Source organism: Pseudophryne corroboree, chromosome 9 (genome assembly GCF_028390025.1).
Source record: "Pseudophryne corroboree isolate aPseCor3 chromosome 9, aPseCor3.hap2, whole genome shotgun sequence".
NCBI classification, from domain to species: domain Eukaryota; kingdom Metazoa; phylum Chordata; class Amphibia; order Anura; family Myobatrachidae; genus Pseudophryne; species Pseudophryne corroboree.
In genome coordinates this window covers 234,911,296-234,935,619 of record NC_086452.1, presented here as the reverse complement: position 1 = coordinate 234,935,619, position 24,324 = coordinate 234,911,296, and the positions used below count along the sequence as shown (strand labels likewise).

The window sequence follows — 24,324 nt, the reverse complement described above, 5'->3', positions numbered from 1 at the left end:
AGTTCTTACCATAAATCTCCTTTTACTGTATGTTCATTTTGTTAACACTGAAGAGACAAATATGTATTTAAGGGGTCTATTCATCAAGTGAAAACAGTGGAGAAAAAGAGCGTTGGAGAAGTTGCCCATGGCAACCAATCAGCATCTCCATTACATATTATATTATGTACTTGATAAAAGCTTCCTTCAAAGCTGGTTGGTTGCTATGGGCAACTTCTCCACTGGTTCATTTCTCCACATTTTCATTGCTTCATGAATAGACCCCTCTGTTTTTAATCTATTTTTTTCCCATTTTCTGTTGTTGATGTTAATAGGGGAATTAACTAATTTTTTCAAAAAACCATCAGACTTTCAAACCCTTAAGGGCCCTACACATTTACAGATTAAACTGAAAGATATGAACAATTTAATTCATTAATGAACGAGATATCGTTCATATAGATTGTAAGCTTGTGAGTAGGGCCTTCCTACCTCTATGACTGTTTGTTATCACCCAGTTTGTTATTGTTATTTCAAATTGTAAAGTGCAACGGAATTTGCTGCGCTATATAAGAAACTGTTAATAAATAAAATAAATAAATAAATCTTTCAGTGTGTATGCACCAACTATGAATGATGCGCGGCCCTCTGCTCATTCATCGTCGGTGCCGGCTCGTTTATACCTGCAAGCCAATATGGACAATATCGTCCATATTAGCATGCAGGGCTATGGGGCCAGGTGACGTCATGGAGTGAAGAAACTTCACTCCCCCCGTCACCCCCCTGCCGCCGGGTCATCCGTCGGCCAGTGTGTAGGGCCCTTAAGTTTTATAATTGACAACGTAGAAATCGGTTATTATTTATTTATTTTTTATTTTATTTTATTTTATTTTAAGAAATCAACTGTGAATGGGATGGTTACACCTATGCAAGTGGAAAGAGAATCCAATACTCCTGCCCTTCTGGGCAAAGGCATTCTGGTTCGAATCTCACCCAGTGTTTCTACTATGGCTTGGGTCCACAACCTGTTTGTGAAGGTAAATTCATGTTCATTTGTTTTTAATTCTGTGAGAAAATGCTAAAGGGAATTTGCATTAAATTATTAATTTATTAAAATATCAATCCTTTTATTTTTTCATATTAAAATAATTTTAAGGGCACAGTATTGTATGGTATTGCCACACTAGTAGTGATCTCCCTCTAAAGCACTATTGAATACTGGTATAGTAATAAATATATTGGATAAAATGGATAGGTCAGGTGCGGGCAACCTGGCACTTTAGTTGCTATAGAGTATCAACTCCCAAAATGCCCTGCCACAGTTTTAGCAAACCCTCACAGTGTCATGGTCATGGCATGGTGGGAGGTATAGTGCCACAGCAGCTGGAGATCCACATGTTGCCTATGCCACATTGGTGCTGATGGAGATTAAGTTCCAAAATACAGATGTAGCGATGCTCAGCTTTGCAGCGATGCAGCATGCTGCAACACGTCTTGCATATACCTAAAAACTACATTTAATGAAGTTCCCACTTAATGTATCTGTTTGTGATATGTCAGTGTGTTCTACTCTCCAATTACATATTTAATGTTTTATGGGTGAATAAATACTGCGCTATGATATATAATAGCAGCTCATCTATAAAATTAGTTATATTATGTGAAGCAGAGTGCGCTTTGTGTATTATATTTTATGTAATCACTGTCACCTGTGAAAAGAGAAAATGCTTAGTAAAAATGTTTACAGCCTCTTTTTTGATGTTGTTGGTGACAAACCAGTCCACTTTGCTTATTAAATTATGTTTACGGCTCGCGCGTTATTCTCACCCTCCTACCTGTCCCTATATTGGCCAACGGTATTCTTCCAGCTGATGGTATGGGCTGCCAGCGGCTTGCAGTTTCAGATGCCACTTCGTGCAGATGCCGCTGCGATGATGTCACCAGGGGAGCGCCAGGAGCAGCCTGTGGAGCGGCCGATTGCTGATGCTGTGGTGTGGCGGGTTGTCCTGTCACCTTTGTGTGTGTCCACAACGGTGAAAGGACAACCTGCCACACCACAGCATCGGTGTGCTGTCACATCTCACTGTGTGCACGCGCAGTGCAGCTGCTGCACGTGCGCACACATCACAGGGCTTTAGTTTGCATACGCTGCCGATGCTACGGCCAAGTCTGAATTAGGCCCTATTTTATTTGGTCACATTAGTCACCCATGAACCTTTAATGGCTCCTTGATATCCTACACCTCTAATAGGTATAAAATAACAGCAAATTAAATATTTCACAATATGTGATATTCATCAAGTAATAACCTATAATGGGTAAGGTTAGGTGTATTATAATATAGGACATCTAATATGTATATTCCAATCACCCACATTTGGTATATCAATGACGTGATGTTAATATAAGTCACATAATTATAATAATATCTCAAGGCACAATTTCCACCAGTATTCTTTAAATCACAGGTTCTCAAACTCGGTCCTCCTCAGGACCACAAATGGTTCATGTTTTGCAGGTCACCTGTAGATTTTGAAAATGTGACAGTTGGTGATACACCGTGCACCTGCTGGGTGACCTGGAAAACATGAACCGTGTGGGGTCCTGAGGACCGAGTTTGAGAACCACTGCTTTAAATAACATTTATGGCCTGTGCCTATTATGACTATTCAGGAACACTGAACATGATCATACACAGTGTACACAATACTTCAAATAATAACCTAAAATAAACAGGATTATATTATAGTTTGATTCAGAATGCAAATATGTTTAGTAATATGGGCTATATGCCATAAACAAATACCAGTGCATGACCTTATATCTGTAACAGTGTGCACACTATAACAGCATAATGCTGGGTAAACACTAGTAGACATATCTGCAGATCAATGGATCTCCAGATATATCTATAGCCAGATCGGGCTGTGTGTTGTGCATACACACTGCCTGATCTGTTGAGACCGACATTACCAACTGGGTGGGCATTTACATGTGCCCACCAAGTTCAGCCCTCAATCACCGGCGGCCTCTGAAGCATGTGTACGGGCAGTTAGCTGACCACCCGTACACACACGATGCACCAATGTATCTGTAGATATTGGTCATCGTGTGTGCAGCAGTGCTGACATGATATGTTTGTGAACGACGGTGTTCACAGACATATCGTTGGTACACACTAGCCGACGGGACAGCGGCATATCACCCAGTGTGTACCAGGGCCGGCCTAAGCCTATGTTTTTAAGCAAATAAATAAAATAAAAATGTAGCACATTTCATTTTTGACACCCTTTGAAGGGATAAACTTCTTAAAGGGACAGTGCGCACCACAAAAAGAGGTGTGGTCTCAGAAGAAAGGGGCATGGTCAGAAAATTTTACCTCAATCTACTTTCCAGATACACATATGCCCCCACAGTGCCAGATACGCATATGGGGCGTGCGCATATGGCCATGCACATTGCCAGATACACATATGTCCCCACAGTGCCAGATACACATATGTCCCCACAGTTCCAGATACACACATGTCCCCACAGTGCCAGATACACATATGCACCCACAGTGCCAGATACACGTATGCCCCCACAGCGCTAGATACACATATGCCCCAACAGTGCTAGATACACATATGCCCCCCAGTACCAGATACACATATGCCCCCAGTGCCAGGTACACATATGCCCCCAGTGCCAGATACACATATGCCCCCCCAGTACCAGATACACATATCCCCACAGTGCCAGATACACATATGCCCCCCCAGTACCAGATACACATATGCCCCCAGTGCCAGGTACACATATGCCCCCAGTGCCAGATACACATATGCCCCAAGTGCCAGATACACATATGCCCCCAGTGCCAGATACACATATGCCCCCAGTGCCAGATACACATATGCCCCCAGTGCCAGATACACATATGCCCCCACAGTTCTAGATACACATACCCCCCACAGGATGCCTGATGGGCAGGCGGCCCCCGCATTTTCAAACAAGTCTCCAAGTCCCTCCGCTGCGACGTACAGCCCCAGCACAGTTTGCACATATGTAATGAGTGGCGTGATGTCCTGATGCTCCGCCGCTCATTACATATGCATGATCATGCGGCACTACACTGGAAAGGAGGGGGGAGTACGGGCGCGTCGGCAGCAGCAGCACTTAGTGTCACTGTCAATGACAGTGAAGTCAGTGAATCACGGTACACGGCCGGAGCGCTCTTTATGAGGGGCGCCTTACTCGGCCGCGTACTATGAGTATGTATAGGGATGGCATTGGTGTGTACCCAGCTTTACACAAGCGGTACTGAACTGCATGAAGGAGTAAACACAGGTGATAACTATACTGCTATATAATGTTATGAGTCATGGAGGCATAAGTACTCTAACATGAGAGGAAATGTATATCATAAAGCTACACAGCACCCAAGTCACGGGTGTTTTGAATCCCCTATGCGCATTTCGCTCATAGCTTTGCCAGGGCCCTGACTGTGTTTTTGCTCGGGCACCGGACTAAATTTAAGTTGTGTATGCTAGAGTGCAAGGTTTTTTGAAAAAAATATTGAATGATCATTCCCCCACATACTGTTATTAACCCCTTTATTATTCATAAAATACAAAGGAAAAGGGTCCTCTTTGATTAATATACTGTAGGTATTCTTGAAATTTTAACAAAACAAAAACCACTTAGACAAAGCATTGTTACCTCCAAGGTAATGGCATATAATAGCATATAATTGCTTTGGAATGATTTGATTGGTTAGAGCACACACAGGGCTGGCTCTTCTTAGGGGAAGTGGTCACTTACTTTCTTATTCCTGACTTCCTTAGAAATTACAGCCTAGAGCTGCTTGGCGCTATAGTGATGGACACCATGCCAGGTGACCCACCTGCTATAATTCCTGCTATAATTCCTCCAACCCTGTCTGGTAAAACTTAGTACTAAATAGTAGCAATTTAGGTGGTCCCCATACTATCCATCCTGATTTTTCCACTACCAGCCATGGCTCTATAGCCTAGTGCTGCTTATAAATGTTAAAATGCCCCTATTTTGTTTTTCATTTCATTTTTTTGCTTAAAATAATATAAAGGCATCTTACTTAACTACTCACATGGACGTTACGGGAGACTGATGATTTTTCGCGTAGTCCCCAGCTGGCTGGATCTCCCGCATTCCATCCACTTCTTAGTGAAGTGGGCATGATGGGGAGCTAGTACAGAGAATCTTGGGTTTGTAGGGATTGGGCAGAACTTAAACAATGCAAACTACATCAATTCAGACCCACCCCCACTTGCAGACTCGCAAATGGTGGCATTTTACTGTGGCAGGGGTGGGCTCTAATGATATGGAGAGCTGGCACTGCCCCAAAAGCTGTCAGTAGCATCTACGGTCTGGGCTTCTCCTGGAGGTGAGATAATTAAAGTAGCAAGTGTGGCCTGCAGGGATCCTCATAATACGTGCAGTGTTTCTAACCTGTGTGGGATTCTGACAGGCATCGATGTCAGGTTCTGTTTAGAAGGTCAAATGATCTTTAGTAAATAATGTGGCTTTGGTAGAAAATCCAACTAGAAACTGAGCAAAGCTAGCTACACGCTACTGCAGATATTGCCAACCTGTGGCTCTCCAGCTAATGTGTATTTTCACAACAGCTGGAGTGATTTTTAAATTAAAATGACAAATGGTAGATTTCTTTTTTTGCCAGTGTAATGGTGCCCATACACTTGTGAGATAATTGGTGATAACCTTCGATTTCGAACCTCATCTGTGAGAGAAATCGAAGGATTGTATGCACATTTTGGGAAACCTTGAGACGTGATGCGCAGGCACGCCGCTCGAATGTCGCATCTCAAGATATTATGTGCTGCACTTAATATCTCTCGCATCGCAGTGCGATTGCATGTAGTTTTAAAACCACATGAGATATATCGCACTGTGATGTGCGATGGGCACCCGCGGTGCCGATCATGTGATTACCATGCAATCTATTGCATTATTGCATGGTAATCACTTTGGCAGTTCAGGTGCGATTTCATCGCACCTGAACTGCCGGTGCGTTTCCCCATGATGTCGCGGGGCATCGCACAAGTATATCGGCACCATAAGGTCTCAATTTTCAGGTGCATGTATCTGTAATTTATATACAGTATGTGCGCCCACAAGGATGATGAGGTAAATGTAAAACATCATAGGAAAAGGGCATATTATAGAGAATACCCACACACTACTCAATATCGAGACCTTTGGGTCTAAATCTTTTGCAAAGTTTAAGAGATCTAATAATTGAAGCAGAACATTTGTGACCATTTTTGGACTGTTTTATCAGTGTTTGCCCAAAATGTTCATGCCTACACACTACGGGAAAAAACACACAAAAAAAACACAAAACAGGCTGATCCCCAGATAATTAGCAAATCGGTCCAATAATTGTATAGTGTGTACCTAGCTATAACTTAGATTTGTATCGGCAAAATAGGTGGGGAATCTATCCCTCTACTAAAGGTGCTCTAGTCTGTGAAGGGCTGTTTACAGCAGGGAAATAGGGAGAGGTAGGTGCACTGGTTTTCACTAGACAGTGACATTCATTGAAAGAGATATATCATAAACAGAAATAATGATTGTATAACATTATATTATATTATATAATACTAAAGAGAAATAATATCCTTGACTGATGGTGCCCCCAAAAGTAATAAACACAGACTGACAGCTTAGGAGAAAATAAACTCTTTTTGTATGGGGCCCTCTTATGCATTATATATTAAAACATAACTTTTAATTTGCTGACAAAAAAGTGACTCACAAGACATACATAAAACACCTACACATAAGACTGTATCCCGAGAATAATTGGAAATATTTAAGTCTTGTTAATGGGTTAAGGTAAAAAACGTGTTCATAAAGTGCTCTTCTGCTCCACAAGAAGGTTAAGTCTTCTCTGAGCTTATCTTATGACACCTACATAACGGGTATATGAAAGAGACATATAAACACGGAACCACTTGGTACAATAAAATGGAATATGTGCTCCTAATTTAAAAATCCACTTACAGTATAGTACACTCTTTTTGTAATAGTCCATTAGTCATGTCACGTTTTCTGATTCCCAGTTTGAAGACCGTAAACTATGATGCCATCAAACTAACCATTGTGTCTTCTACACACTGATGTGACTTTTGTATTATTATTTATTATTTTCTGCAAATCAGAGGCTGTGTTTGTGACTTTTCGAATGTCTTCCAAGACTCTTGGTTTGAGAGCCCTGAACAGTAGATTATGCTCATGTTGTTATAGTTGATGAAGCAATTGATGTCTGTGGGGATATCATATTTGTCCAGGTTTTACATGTGCCGCATGGATATGAACCCTTTATTCTTGATGGTTTTAGGAGATTCCTCTCAAAATTACTTCTGATTACAACAGTATGGGCCTGATTTATGTTTGTAAGTAAAGCAAAAAAAAGCAAGTAACTTTGTGTCTGGTGCAAACCATGTTGTCATGCAAGTGAAACATAAACATTTATATTTTTTCTGTGCAGGGAAAATACTGTCTGCTTTTGCATGTAGCCCACGGATGTTATTTTTACCCTGCAATTTAGATTCAGTTTGAATAGACCCCACCTAAATCTAACTCTCTCTGCACGTTACATCCCCCACCTGAAGTGCAACATGGTTTTGCCCAGTTGCTTGGTTTTTTGCTTTACTTACAAAAATGAATAAGGCCCTATGTCGCTAAGGTTACAAAATCTTTTCAAGCTCATAGCCTTTTTTTTTTTCGAGCTTACAGTATGTTCTAGATCTTTGTCAATTTGAAGAATGGACCACTGTTTCTGAATTATATCCATTATGTCAGGCCAGAAATGTTCCAAAAATTCTGCTTTGCTAAGATTTGTATCCTTGATTTTCTTATTTTCTGGGAATATGAAATTATTTATTTTTACTTGTGAGATATGAGGGATGGCTTTTCTAAATGTTCCTGTGACTGTATCCCCATTGCTCGGGTCTGGTGGGGCATTCTCTGCTATATCACCTTCTGAGCAGTTTCTACATAGATGAAGAAACTCCCTCTTTGGGATATTGTAGATTATGTGCAGAAAGTTGGAACCTGTACAGTGTAATAAGCTACTGATGGCTTTCTTTTTTCTATACCGATTGGTGGAGAGCTCTCTTTCATTGTGGCTACTTCTGAGATCTAGGAAGATGATGGATTCTACTCTGATATCTGATGTCCGTTTTAGAATAACATTGTTTTTACTCGGTATATTAATGAATTGGTATAAAGCGTTCATATTTCTGCTATGATGATTGGAATGTCAAAGAGTATATTCTTAATTTTTTACCCACAAAATTCAAGATCCCATACATACCATCCTAAGTATATGTTGGTATAACTTTTGGCCTAATTCAGACCTGATCGTAGCAGCAAATTTGTTAGCAAATGGTCAAAACCATGTGCACTGCATATAACATGTGCAGAGAGAGTTAGATTTGGGTGGGTTATATTGTTTCTGTGCAGGGTAAATAATGGCTGCTTTATTTTAACACTGCAATTTAGATTTCAGTCTGAACACACTCCACCCAAATCTAACTCTCTCTGCAAGTGTTATATCTGCCCCCTCCCCCCTCCCCTGCAGTGCACATGGTTTTGCCCATATGCAAACAAATTTGCGGATACAATCAGGTCTGAATTAAGCCCTTGGTGCACAAGCAGTGGCCATTGCCATTTCTAGCTTGGTGGAAGAATTGGTCCAAGAAAATTAGGTAGTTATTTTTAAGGACAAAGTCTAGGAGGTTGATAAGAAATATGTTAAAATAGGATTTTAATTACCTACCGGTAAATCCTTTTCTCGTAGTCCGTAGAGGATACTGGGAATCCATTTAGTACCATTGGGTATAGACGGGTCCACTAGGAGCCATGGGCACTTTAAGAATTTCATAGTGTGCGCTGGATCCTCCCTCTATGCCCCTCCTACCAGACTCAGTCTAGGAAACTGTGTCCGAGGAGACGGACATACTTTGAGAGAAGGATATAAAAGGATAGTGGTGAGATTCCGAACCAGCGTACACAAACAAGAGGAAAGCCAAGCTAACCAAACTTGAAAACAGGAACAGCAACAGCTGAACTAAACAACAATGCTTAACCAAGTTACAGTGCAGGAAGTACAAAGCACTGGGCGGGCTCCCAGTATCCTCTACGGACTACGAGAAAAGGATTTACCGGTAGGTAAAAAAAAATCTATTTTCTCTTACGTCCTAGAGGATACTGGGAATCCATTTAGTACCATGGGGAAGTACCAAAGCTCCCAAACCGGGTGGGAGAGTGCTAAGGTTCCTGCAGAACTGATTGACCAAACTAAAGGTCCTCAGAGGCCAAAGTATCAGACTTGTAGAACTTAGCAAACGTGTTTGAACCCGACAAAGTAGTTTCTCAGCAGAGCTGTAAAGCCGAGACACCCCGGCAGCCGCCCAAGAAGAACCCACCGACCTAGTAGAGTGGGCCTGTAGAGATTTTGGAACCGGCAGTCCTGTCGTGGAATAAGCATGCTGGATAGTGAGCCTGATCCAGCGTGCAATGGACTGCTTCGAAGCAGGACACCCAGTTTTATTGGGATCATTAAGAACAAACAGCGAGTCCGATTTTCTGTGCCCTCACACCATCCAAAGACTTTGAAGTAGCAGAGGTGTCGGTAACAACTGGAACCACAGTAGGTTGGTTGATGTGAAATGCAGACACCACTTTAGGAAGAAATTGCTGACAAGTTCTGAGTTCAGCTCTGTCTTCATGGAAAATTAAATAGGGGCTCTTGTGAGACAACGCCCCCAGCTCTGACACACGTCTTGCTGAAGCCAAGGCCAACAGTGTGATGGTCTTCCACGTAAGATATTTTAACTCCCCGCAATGGCATAAACATTAATCTCATCTCACTTTTAACACATACGGACAGTTCCAAACCGCAACATCATCCACATATAAGTCTCCAAACTTAGGGAGAGAAGTCCTAGCAACATGAGTGTGCACCACAAATCCCGGTGTTAGAGCCAATCAGCTGCAGATAAAAACAATCCCCATACAATACTAAAAACTAAAGACTGTGGCTACTAATGGGAAGGGTTAATAGGACAGACCCATATTATTCTAGGGGAAGATTTCATAGCTACAATTTACTTCTCCCATAGGGTTAACCAAAAATCATCCTAGCCCACCAATAAATAGCCACAGTCTACCAACCACCATTAAAAAAGAAAGCATTCATGCATATTCAAATAGTATAATAAATCTATACCACATTCCTAATACAGACACACATCTATATAGGGAAAACAATGAAATAAAAAAACCAAGGTTAGAAAAAAAATGCATGCATGTGCATGTATAAAAAAGTGCATGTCGGTCAGATCCTCATACTAGCAGCATAGAACATTCCCTACTACATTCCCTAGTGCCTGACTGTATAGTGTATATATGCATATTTTTGCCATCAGGTATCTTAATTGCTGCCCAGGGTGCCCCCTCCTGCGCCCTGCACCCTACAGTGACCGGAGTGTGCGGGTGTGCTGTGGGAGCAATGGCGCACAGCTGCAGTGCTGTGCGCTACCTTAAGTGAAGACAGGAGTCTTCTGCCGCCAATTTCGATGTCTTCATGCTTCTGCTGCTTCTGTACTTCTGGCTCTGCGAGGAGGACGGCGGCGCGGCTCCGGGAACGGACGATCAAGGTTAGGTACCTGTGTTTGATCCCTCTGGAGCTAATGGTGTCCAGTAGCCTAAGAAGCACAACCTAGCCGCATTTAGTAGGTTTGCTTCTCTCCCCTCAGTCCCACGTAGCAGAGAGTCTGTTGCCAGCAGAAGCTCTCTGAAAATAAAAAACCTAACTAAAATACTTTCTTTCTTAGTAAGCTCCAGGAGAGCCTACTAAAAGCACCCAGCTCCTTCCGGGCACAGATTCTAACTGAGGTCTGGAGGAGGGGCATAGAGGGAGGAGCCAGTGCACACAAGATAGCACTAAATCTTTCTTAGAGTGCCCAGTCTCCTGCGGAGCCCATCTATTCCCCATGGTCCTTACGGAGTCCCCATCATCCACTAGGACGTTAGAGAAACATAGTTTCCTCATTCTGCAGGAGACTACCTAAAATAGTAGCAATCTCCCTGACTCCCTGAATAGTACCACAATCGCCCTGAAAAAAAAAAAAAATCAGCGATACATACATTCAGTATGGAATCATCAGTGCCATTTCCCGGCATTGGTATAAGGCACAATGATCCCTATGGATACATGCATTTTAAAGGTTTCTTGTGGCCACTTACAGTATATGGAACCTCTTGTAATACACAATACACAAATAAATACTGCAAAATATCAGTGTCTTTTCTTCAGCAAGTAGATCTTGTTAACTTTGGGGCTTATTTACATTTGGATGGAAGTCATTTTCATTACACGCCTCTCAGATGTAACAGTACGAGCCAGCGCTGATATGTGTTACTTTCACAATCTCCCTGAAATGCTTTTTCAAAAGTAGGGAAGTATGGACTGTAAAATGAAATATTTGTTTTCTACACAGGGCAGTGGTATCTGCATCCCCCACACACCGATGTGTTTAGCTTTCTGGGATCTTCCATGTTGATAGACCCATTTGAATTTGCTAACAGTATTAGCATTGGAAACAGGGCCGGTTCTACACCTTGTGGCGCCCAGTGCGAAACGTTCCACTGGCACACCCCCCCCCCCCCCCCGCGCGCGGTAATACAGTTTGTGCGCACCGGAAGCGCGCACCCAAAAGTAGGGGTGTGGTCACAGTTATTCCACCATATTTGCCCCAAGTAGTTGTGCCCCCCAGTAGATTTGCACCTAGTAGCTGTGCCCCCATTAGTTGTGCCCCGTCGCTTGTTGCTTTGCCCCCAGTAGCTGTGCCCCCTGTTGCTTTGACCCCAGTAGATTTGCCTCAGTAGTTGTGCCCCCGGTTGTTTTGCCCCCAGTGGTTGTGCCCTCTGCTGCTGTGAACCCTGTTGCTTTGCCCCCAGTAGATTTGCCCCAGTAGTTCTGCCCCCTGTAGTTGTGCCCTCTGCTGATGTGCCCTCTACTGCTGTGCCCCCTGGAGTTGTGCCCTCTGCTGCTGTGTCCCCTGTATTTGTGCCCTCTGCTGCTGTGCCCCCTGTAGTTGTGCCCTCTGCTGCTGTGCCCCCTGTATTTGTGCCCTCTACTGCATGCCCCCTGGAGTTGTGCTCTCTGCTTCTGTGCCCCCTGGAGTTGTGCCCTCTGCTGCTGTGCCCCCTGACGCTGAAAAAACACACACACAAATAAAACCCCAATACTTACCACTGCTTCCCGACCACCGCTGCTGCTCCTGCTCCGTCTCTTGCCTCCCGCTGCTCCTCTCTATGGGAGAGACGTCATGACGTCTCTCCCATAGCAGCGCCGCACAGACACTAGAGGTCAATACTGACCTCTAGTGTCTGTTACTGGAGCCGGCTGCAGCAGACGCCCACACAGCCCACGGCGTCCGCAGCAGCCTGGGAGTGGGGTGCGGGTAGGCGGCGGTGACTGCGGGGTGACTGCGGCCGTGCCCCCAGGGAGCAGCGCCCCGGGCGCAGGCACTGCTTGCCCGCATCAAGAACCGCTCCTGATTGGAAGCCCTGAAAAAAATAACAGTTGTCGCAGTAACGGGGTTTACCTATAATCTGGTATTGGCAAGGTATAGCTGGTGAAATGTAGTTCAAAGGGGTTGTATTCTAAACCTAGCTTTTCAGATTTCATACGGCATTAGTGGTTTTATCTGAATGGGCATAAAATTAGTTCTTCTTGTTATACAAGGCAGTGTGAATGTATAATGATATAATCCCTCGCTGATGTGGTTGCTGGGTGAGGGGAAGAGTTTAGCAGGAACAAGCTTTGCAACTGACATCACGTGCCTCCTGGATACACATTGTCTCATGAAAATATTATAGTGGATGCTGAAGGTTCAGTTTTTACGGCCTAAGAACTGTAAATATTTGTTTGTTTTTTTATTTATTTTTCCAGACATTCAGTTATGCAGAGCTTTGCTGGGGAATTTTTTTTTTATTACCAAATGCTTTTAATTAAATAGTGTAATCTGTTGGCCTTGCCAACATTTCATTCAATTATTCTACAACGGTACTTTCTGAGAATATAGATAAACGTATAAAGACAAATAGATCACTTTTTAACACTACTATAATACACAAGGCAAGTTAACCTATAAATTCCTGCGAATGACATCTGCATGTTATTCAGTGTAATTGTTGATGGCTGGTCGATATAGCGGCCACCATCATGCATAGTCATGGATATTAGAAGTCACTTTGGATCTCCATCCTGCCATCTCATTGACTTATATTCAGTGCTTAGAAAAAAGGTCCAAGTATTCTGATAACCAAAGGCTCCAAGTTGGTGCAAAATTTACAGTTTTTTCCGCTCTGGACAAGGCTTAAAATGCTTATTTTCTTAATTTATGAAATTATTTCACGGATCTTGTCCTGTATCCAGAACTAGTTATAAGAATTAATAATTACTCCAAGAAAAAAGGTGCTCATACTTCATCCGACTGAGTACCAACAGACGTGGACCTGGGTAATTAGTACCCTCGCCATTCTCTGCTCTCGGTGCCACTGTTCATACTACATCCCACTGAGTGCCATCAGAAACAACATTGCTGTAACTATTCTTGTCATATGCAATAGTAGTTAAATAGACTTTAATCTGTGTTTACCCATGGATATGCACTTATGTATGGCTAATATTATTTATAGCGCATTTATTGACAGTTATTGATTTATGATTATTTGTATATCTACATCTACTGTAATTTATAGATGATTAATCTCGGTCATAGCCAGAACTTTGTGGGCCCCATAGCAACATTTTGAAGGGCCCCTGTCCTAATGCATCTAGAGACACCTATACGCAGCAACTGTTAATTTTAAGCCCCATAGTAAATGTTATGCCCCATAGTAGTGCCCTAGTCTATTTTATGAACCATAGTAGTGCTCTAGTTCATTGTAGGGCCATCAGTACACGTTATCCAACACTGTAACATCAATTCACATTATGACATGTAGTGTGCCCAGTTCATATTATGCCACACTATAGTGCCTCCACTTCATATTGTGCCACATCACAGATTCCCAGTTCAGATTATGAAACATTCTAATCCCCACCAATTCATTTTATAATCATTTCATCAATTCATTACAATGAGCAAGTCAAGAGGCATAACTACATATATTGAAGGCCTGAAGGCAAAGGTTTGTAAAGAGGACCCTTGCATATCACCCAAAGTGTGTCCCTCTTAGCTCTGGGCCCATAGCAGCTGCACTACCGGCATCTATGGTAGCAATGCCCTTGTGATAAATCCATGTTTTCCACCTGGAAATAGTAAGCTTTTCTTAAAAATGTTATCAAAGGATATTTAGTGTAAAGGGCCTATCAAAACTTCCCTTAATATTTGCATTTAGTAATAATTCTGGGCTTTGCTGCAACAGTATAATACAGCACCCCTACACTATGAAAGCGATGTTGAAAAGTTTTATAAATTAGATTGCTTACATTTAAAAAGAAAGAATTTGTGAATTAATCCAATCATTCATGGGACTGTTGTGTTTAATTTTTGCATAATGTTATTTTACAGATTTTTCCACTAAAATTTAATGTTAGTGTTGTAAACATCTGCTATCCAATAGGCACACAGACATATGGCCTCATGGTTTATATTCCCTGAGGTCCTCCACAGATGGTTGTATGACTTTCATTCATTATACTGTGTGTATTGAGAACTTATATTGACTGTACTTGTATAGACTGTTATTATATTAATGTGTATATGTGTTAACATCAGGTTTACTTATACCCCTATGCCATGACTGTTGCATGTGTCGCAGTCGGTTCTCCTGACACGGCTGCGACCCATGCTACAGCCCCCTAATGACAGCAATCACCAACCCGGCAATTGCCGAGTTGGTGACGCGGCTAGTGATGCGGCAGGGGCGGCGCTGGGAGATCACATGATCTCCCAGCACGGCTCTCCCATACACAGTGAACGGGAGCCATGTCACCTCGACACGGCTCCCGTTCACAATAGACAGCAAGCCGGGTTGAACACGTGTTCAACCCGGCTAGCTACCCGGGTAGGATTCCCGGATCACTTGATCCGGGAATTTGCCGGGGAACCCTTTTCCACTAGGGAAAAACACGGGTAAATGCGCGCTCCCGCGCATTTACCCGTGTTCTAAAAAGCTAGGGGAAAAGGGGTATAAATCACAGGTGCAGCATGGGCAAAATTGATGATGTATTCCCTCCTGTTTTATAGAATGGTACTGAAGAGCCCATTGCAGACAGTCATCACAAACCTTGGGAACGCTTCAAGAATCCTTTTGTGATCAACAATGATTTAACAGGTAGGAAAATCAAATTAGAGTCATACAGTCAATGGGTGGAATACGGGCCAGATATTGGCAGTATCTCACACGCTTTGATTTTATTGTATAAACCGTTGATGTTTATTTACTGAGGGGTATATACCAGATCCTAACAATCAATAAACAGGCAAGAGTTTCCTTTTAGCGCCACATTACAATGGGCCATAAAAACAAATCTTCAAGTTGAATGGGAAAAGACTCCTTGAATCTCGCAGAATGTATTTTTAAGCGATTATGAGACACATAAAGATACTTTAGTTCTGTAAGCAATCCTGCAGAGTATAAATAATATACTTGAAATAAATGATGTGCTTTTACTTAACAAAATATTTCCAGCATGATGTTTGTCCTCTGCTGTAGAGAAATCAGACATTGCTTGTCAAGGTGCTATATCTCTGCATTACATGGTACCGGCAGATCAAATGCTAGAGCATCTTTAATTGGGTTGCTGTTTCCTAGATAACAACAAATGTTTTCTACAGGCTGCACAATGATAGATTCATACACAGATAAGACATGCAACAGAAAACATACATGTGTAATGCTTCATTTAAGCTTTTGCTTCTATTGCATCACCACTTTTAGAACTTTTTTAAATTTGGTAGGAATGGCTGTAGATGTTTATATTCAAAAGAGGGGGGTACCATCTACCACAATAACACCTAGGAAATAATTTTACTATGGAGTCTCTCCCATAACCAGAGCATTTAGGACAGTATATAGCAGTATTTCCTGATGCTGCCTCCTCTTGTAGCCTTAGATGAAACCCAATGGGGACTGTCAGTGGGAGAACCAACCAAATCGTTGTTTGTACTTATTAGCACTTATCACTCATCTCCTTACCCTACGCCACCATATAAAGTTGGTAAAATAACTAGATTTGATGGTATTATAGAAATAATGCCATTCAAAATGTAAATCTGAATGAAGAAAGTTTTTGTTTACATTGCAAGTACCAGATATACCCCATCAAACTCTCTAAGGGTTTTGAAGGGACTGCCCAGACCCTGACTGTTATATGAAAACATTATTTACAGTATATGGTACTGCCAATCACATTAAAGGTTAACATCTTTCTGCATACGTTATGTTAACTGCTTCATTAAAGCAACCTACACGCTAGGGGCTGGCTTTATTATTATTATTATTATTATTATTATTATCATTTATATGGCGCCACAGGGGTTCCAAAGCGCTTAACGAAGAACATAAACAAATGAGCACAGCAAGAAAATGGCACTTGCTAGGATTGCTTTAATGAAGCGGTTAACATAACGTATGCAGAAAGATGTTAACTTTTAATGTGATTGGCAGTACCATATACTGTAAATAATGTTTTCATATAACAGTCAGGGTCTGGGCAGTCCCTTCAAAACCATTAGAGAGGTTGATGGGGTATATCTGTTACTTGCAATGTAAACAAAAACTTTCTTCATTCAGATTTACATTTTGAATGGCATTATTTCTATAATTCCATCAAATCTAGTTATTTTACCAACTTTATATGGTGGCGTAGGGTAAGGAGATGAGTGATAAGTGCTAATAAGTACAAACAACGATTTGGTTGGTTCTCCCACTGACAGTCCCCATTGGGTTTCATCTAAGGCTACAAGAGGAGGCAGCATCAGGGAATACTGCTATATACTGTCTTAAATGCTCTAGTTATGGGAGAGACTCCATAGTAAAATTATTTCCTAGGTGTTATTGTGGTAGATGGTACCCCCCTCTCTCGAATATAAACATCTACAGCCATTCCTACCGATTTAAAAAAGTTCCAAAAATGGTGATGCAATAGAAGCAAAAGCTTAAATGAAGCATTACACATGTATATTTACTGTTGCATGTCTTATCTGTGTATGAATCTATTATTGTGCAGCCTGTACAAAACATTTGTTGTTATCTAGGAAACAGCAACCCAATTAAAGATGCTCTAGCATTCAATCTGCTGGTACCAGGCAATGCAGAGATATAGCACCTTGACAAGTAATGTCTGATTTCTCTACAGCAGAGGACAAACATCATGCTGGAAATATTTTGTTAAGTAAAAGCACTTCATTTATTTCAAGTATATTATTTATACTTTGCAGGATTGCTTACAGAACTAAAGTATCTTTTTGTGTCTCATAATCGCTTAAAAATACATTCTGCGAGATTCAAGGAGTCTTTTCCCATTCAACTTGAAGATTTGTTTTTGTGGCCCATTGTAATGTGGCGCTAAAAGGAAACTCCTGCCTGTTTATTGATTGTTAGGATCTGGTATATACCCCTCAGTAAATAAACGTCAACGGTTTATACAGTAAAATCAAAGCGTGTGAGATACTGCCAATATCTGGCCCGTATTCCACCCATTGACTGTATGACTCTAATTCGATTTTCCAACCTGTTAAATCATTGTTGATCACAAAAGGATTCTTGAGGAGTTCCCAAGGTTTGTGATGACTGTCTACAATGGGCTCTTCAGTACCATTCTATAAAACAGGAGGGAATACATCATCAATTTTGCCCATGCTGCGCCTGTGAGTAAGTAAAACCTGATGTTAACACACACACATTAATATAATAACAATAGCAGAGCCTTCCTACCTCTGTCTGTCTTTGTCCAGTTTTGTTCTATAACTGTTGTTCTAATTGTAAAGCGCAACGGAATATGCTGCGCTATATAAGAAACTGTTAATAAAAAAATAAAAAAATCTATACAAGTACAGTCAATATAAGTTCTCAATACACACAGTATAATGAATGAAAGTCATACAACCATCTGTGGAGGACCTCTGGTAAGATAAACCCTGAGGACAGATGTCTGTGTGCCTATTGGACAGCAGATGTTTACAACACTAACATTAAGTTTTACTGGAAAAATCTGTAAAATAACATTATGCAAAAATTAAACACAACAGTCCCATGAATGATTGGATTAATTCACAAATTCTCTCTTTTTAAATGTAAGCAATCTAATTTATAAAACGTTTCAACATCGCTTTCATAGTGTAGGTGTGCTGTGTTATCATACTGCTTAGCAAAGCCCAGAATTATTACTAAATGCAAATATTAAGGGAAGTTTTGATAGGCCCTTTACACTATATATCCTTTGATAACAATTGTAAGAAAAGCTTACTATTTCCAGGTGGAAAACATGGATTTATCACAAGGGCATAGCTACCATAGATGCCGGTAGTGCAGCTGCTATGGGCCCAGAGCTAAGAGGGACACACTTTGGGTGATATGCAAGGGTCCTCCTTACAAACCTTTGCCTTCAGGCCTTCAATATATGTAGTTATGCCTCTTGACTTGCTCATTGTAATGTGTTATAAAATGAATTGGTGGGGATTAGAATGTCTCATAATCTGAACTGGGAATCTGTAATGTGGCACAATATGAAGTGGAGGGACTATAGTGTGGCATAATATGAACTGGGCACACTGCATGTCATAATGCGAATTGATGTCACAGTGTTGGATAATGTGTACTGATGGCCCTACAATGAACTAGAGCACTACTATGGTTCCTAAAATAGACTAGGGTACTACTATGGGGCATAACATTTACTATGGCAACAGTATGGTTCAGAATATATTATTATGGGGCTTAAAATTAACAGTTGCTGCGTATAGGTGTCTCTAGATGCATTAGGACAGGGGCCCTTCAAAATGTTGCTATGGGGCCCACAAAGTTCTGGCTATGACCGAGATTAATCATCTATAAATTACAGTAGATGTAGATATACAAATAATCATAAATCAATAACTGTCAATAAATGCGCTATAAATAATATTAGCCATACATATGTGCATATCCATGGGTAAACACAGATTAAAGTCTATTTAACCACTATTGCAAATGATAAGAATAGTTACAGCAATGTTGTTTCCGATGGCACTCAGTGGGATGTAGTATGAGCAGTGGCAACGAGAGCGGAGAATGGCGAGGGTACTAATTACCTGGGACCACGTCTGTTGGTACTCAGTCGGATGAAGTATGAGCACCTTTTTTCTTGGAGTAATTATTAAATTCTTATAACTAGTTCTGATACAGGACAGGCTCCGTGAAATAATTTAATAAATTAAGAAAATAAGCAATTTAAGTCTAGTCCAGAGTGGAAACAACTGTAAATTTTGCACCAACTTGGAGCCTTTGGTTATCAGAATACTTGGAACTTTTTTCTAAGCACTGAATATACTGTAAGTCAATGAGATGGCAGGATGGAGATCCAATGTGACTTCTAACATCCATGACTATGCATGATGGTGGCCGCTATTATCGACCAGCCATCAACAATTACACTGAATAACATGCAGGTGTCATTCGCAGGAATTTATAGGTTAACTTGTCTTGTGTATTATAGTAGTATTAAAAAGTGATCTATTTGTCTTTATACGTTTATCTATATTCTTAGAAAGTGCTGTTGTAGAATAATTGAATGACATGCTGACAAGGCCAACAGATTCCACTATTTATTTAAAAGCATTTGGTAATTAAAGAAAAAATTAAAAAAGAAAAAAAAAATTCCCCAGCAAGCTCTGCATAACTGAACGTCTGAAATAATAATTAAAAAAAAAAAACATTTACAATTCTTAGAACGTAAAAATTGAACCTTCAGCATCCACTATAATATTTTCATGAGACATTGTGTATTCAGGAGGCACGTGATGTAAATTGCAAAGCTTGTTCCTGCTAAACTCCCCCTCACCCAGCAACCACATCAGCGAGGGATTATATCATTATACATTCACACTGCCTTGTATAACAAGAAGAACTAATTTTATGCCCATTCAGATAAAACCACTAATGCCGTATGAAATCTGAAAAGCTAGGATTAGAATACAACCCCTTTGAACTACATTTCACCAGCTATACCTTGCCAATGTAATAATATAATAACTGCCGCGCTTGTATATGTAATATCAGCAGCTCCATACAATAATTACAAGAAGAAAATACGAAAATTAGGAGCGCTTGAGTATATGTAAATTATGTGTTGAATGCACATACCTGTGAAGAAAAGAATTAGTTAATATCAATGTTACAGCTCTTTTGTGATTAAGATGGTGAAACGGAGATCATTAGCGGTAATTGACTTCCCAATCTGGGTTAGTCCAGACAGTCTCTGTATGCGGGTAACACGCTCCCTACTGTCCCTGTTTGTACCTCTCGCGGCTTGATGTTACAGCCTGAACGGCTGCCGCGGATGTAACACGTCCCGTCTCTCTGCTGCTCCGGCCTGGTCTCCTCATGCGGCTCACTTGTTTTGGAGCGTGCCAGCATTTGTGTGTACTGGCGGGGCTCCTCCGTTATGCACCGTGAAGTCACCAACGCGTTTAGGGTTCAAAAACCCTTTAACTAGCATCCATTGATATTAACTAATTCTTTTCTTCACAGGTATGTGCATTCAACACATAATTTACATATACTCAAGCGCTCCTAATTTTCGTATTTTATACCTTGCCAATGTCCGATTACAGGTGAACCCCGTTACTGCAACAACTGTTATTTTTTTTTCAGGGCTTCCACTGCTAATACTGTTAGCAAATTCAAATGGGTCTATCAACATGGAAGATCCCAGAAAGCTAAACACATCGGTGTGTGGGGGCTGCAGATACCACTGCCCTGTGTAGAAAACAAATATTTAATTTTACAGTCCATACTTGCCTTCTTTTGAAAAAGCATTTCAGGGAGATTGTGAAAGTAACACATATCAGCGCTGGCTCGTACTGTTACATCTGAGAGGCGTGTCATGAAAATGACTTACATCCAAATGTAAATAAGCCCCAAAGTTAACAAGATCTACTTGCTGAAGAAAAGACACTGATATTTTGCAGTATTTCTTTGTGTATTGTGTATTACTAGAGGTTCCATATACTGTAAGTGGCCACAAGAAACCTTTAAAATGCATGTATCCATAGGGATCATTGTGCCTTATAACAATGCTGGGAAATGACACTGATGATTCCATTTGAATGTATGTATCGCTGATTATTTTTTTTTTCAGGGCGATTGTGGTACTATTCAGGGAGTCAGGGAGATTGCTACTATTTCAGGTAGTCTCCTGCAGAATGAGGAAGGGTAGGCAACTATGTTTTACACCTAATTGTTTATTATTTTTATGAATTGTTTTGAAAGTAAATAGGGGAATGCTAATATGCATGAATAATTACTAAGCCCGCTGTATGCTGAAACTGGTTATCCAAAGCTACCAAGAATGGGCCATTCCTCTGCATCGAGACGATCAATAATGAGCGTGTTCTACCAGCTGCCTATTCTCCAGCCTAGAAGAGGATGGGTACACCAACCCCCTGGGGCATGGAACTGTTAATACTTCCTGACAAATACTACCCCTTTTTCCCTTCTTCCTTTATCTAATGTACCTTCCTGACAAATGCAGAGTGGAGCATTTATCAATGTATAAAACTGAATATTATTATTATTAGCATCAGCATGCAGACCAAAGCCAGTACCTCGCCTTATCCAAACCGAGAAAATGACTGCTGCGGTGTGCATTAAAAAACACCAAGTTTGCAAGAAAAAGTGCACTTTTTTGTGTTGCAATGCCATGTGTTTTTACAACTGTAGATGTGTAAGCTAAAAAAAAAAAAACTTTTTCTTTTTTCTCTGCAGAATTTAGCTTTATTTCTGAAACTATGAATAATTTTCTGATGCATGTTCTTTTATTATTTTTATTGCCAGCAGCACCAGCAAATGTTTTACATCAATGTAAAACCAAACACATTATGTTTCTACATATGTTTGCAAAAAATAAAGCGCGAGAATGTAAAAGTACAGCATGTTTTGCACATATATACAGTATGTATACATATATGAATCATGTCTGGACATGCCCCAATTTGTTTTTAAATCATAAGCCAATGCAAAGACAAAAAAGTATCCAGGGTTCTGTTCTAAAAATATTAACTGTTTGAATTTTCTAAATGATGTTTAATTTGTAATAAAAAACTAAAAAGGCAATGTAGTGTTGCTGTAAAATATACCGCATGGGCTTGAAAAACTTGTGAATGTTTGATTTCAATATGCGGCCAAGATACGAGTTAACATCTGTTTTTAGACAAACAACATGTGGTTATTGTAAAATTTTCACCATTGCAGTACTTGTGATGCATCACATGTGAATACATCCATTCATTCTAATAGCCTGCCATGTACTTTAACAACTGGGATTGTGTAAAGGGCAGTACACACTAGCCGATCCGCCGCCGAGCTGCCCGACGGCGGATACGGCCGACTGGCGACCCGGAGGCGGGGGGGCAGTGACGGGGGGAGTGAAGTTTCTTCACTCCCCCCGTCACCCGGCTCCATTTAAGTGCAGGCAAATATGGATGAGATCGTCCATATTGGCCTGCATGCACAGCCAATGGGGGACCAGCGATGAACGAGCGCGGGGCCGCGCAACGTTCATCGCTGGAGCCTCCACACTGAAAGATATGAACGAGTTCTCGTTCATTTATGAACGAGATCGTTCATATCTTCCAAAAAATCGCCAGTGTGTAGGGCCTATAAGAGTCATATTTCTGTCTGTGTACCCTACTATGATAATACTTTAGCTATTTACACATTTATTGCTTCCCAACCACCATACCCCATGAAACCACTTTCATTCATACTGTGCTCTGTAACATACTGGGACTTTTCAAACAGAGTATGAAATGCTGGTACACAGAAAAGGTTCTGTGTGCAGCTGGCTATTTTTAGTACTACTATTTACATTGTTTCATTGTTAATACTACTTTCCTTACCTGTTGTAACCATTTTTTAATCCCCCTTTATTCGCCTTATTTATCAACAACACAATAACCGATGTTGTTTACCACATTACTAATGCACTGTTCTAATACAGATTTCACATGCACTGCTATGTCTAGTCAAAGAAAATCATATAGCTAACCATTTTCGGTTAGCCGCCCATCGTAACATGCCAGATCTTTTGTTTGCAGGCATAGCAGAACACACTTTTATAGATATCACTCTCGAATCCAATAAACAGCATTCATAGCTTGCATGCTTATTTTATAATTCAATTGGAAATAACATTTACCTGCTGAGGCATCGTGTCATGATTAACAACGTTCATTATACTCAGATGTATGCAATTTCACGCCTGACAACACGTCAATTACAAACATGAATTCTCATAGCCATTGTGACAGATCTTAATTAAAGCACCTGGCTTGTCTGTTTGCACGACACATTAAGAGATAACTTATCGGTCATAATAATAATAAAGATAACAGGTCTATTGCTAGATCTTAATTAACCTGCACCTGACTTGTTTGTGTGCACGGGTCATTAATAGTTCACCTATCTGTCACAAAAAGATTCCCATACATCTTGTGTGATATCACTATGTGTGCAAAAATAATGCTAAATAAGTTTAATCCCACTTTATTCGACGCATAAAACTTATCAACGACGCTATAACTCCCTGGGTTTAATATGGTGTAATACGCATTCTTCATATGCTTTTTTTGGTTAGCCGACCGTCGTAACACAATGCTTCTTTTGTCCGCAGGCATAGCAGCATACACTTTTATAGATATCACACTCGAATCCAATAAACAGCATTCATAGCTTGCATGCTTATTTTATAAATCAATTGGAAATAACATTTACTGTTGCAACTAAACGTTAACAACACACAAATCAATTTGGAAATAATATACACTGATGCAACATCTTAGAGTTAATACACAGGAAGCTTTTCAATGATTAAACACCACTTATAACTCATTTGTAAGCTTATTTTATATAAAACAACATCAGAAGGGGATGAACAGTGGGCATGTTGGGGGTTTGGTTAGGGGTGTGGTTAGGTATGGAATTTGCATATTTAGGGGCGTGTCGACCTGTCAGATTGAGTTTGACGGAACATGTTATACACATAATAGCCGCTGTAGTAGCGCCAGTTATACACAT

At 40.8% G+C, this 24,324-nt stretch overlaps 1 protein-coding gene across 4 annotated transcripts in view; it reads left to right on the top strand.

Moving 5' to 3' along the window:
- The first annotated feature begins 873 nt into the window (after positions 1 to 873).
- The window catches only part of LOC134957934 (complement factor H-like), a 498,750-nt gene continuing 475,299 nt past the window's right edge, over positions 874 to 24,324 (top strand). For all 4 annotated transcript variants that reach the window (XM_063940184.1, XM_063940186.1, XM_063940185.1 and 1 more), the window contains exon 1: positions 874 to 1,016. The gene's annotated coding sequence lies outside the window, so the exon portion shown is untranslated. The remainder of the gene's footprint in view (positions 1,017 to 24,324) is intronic.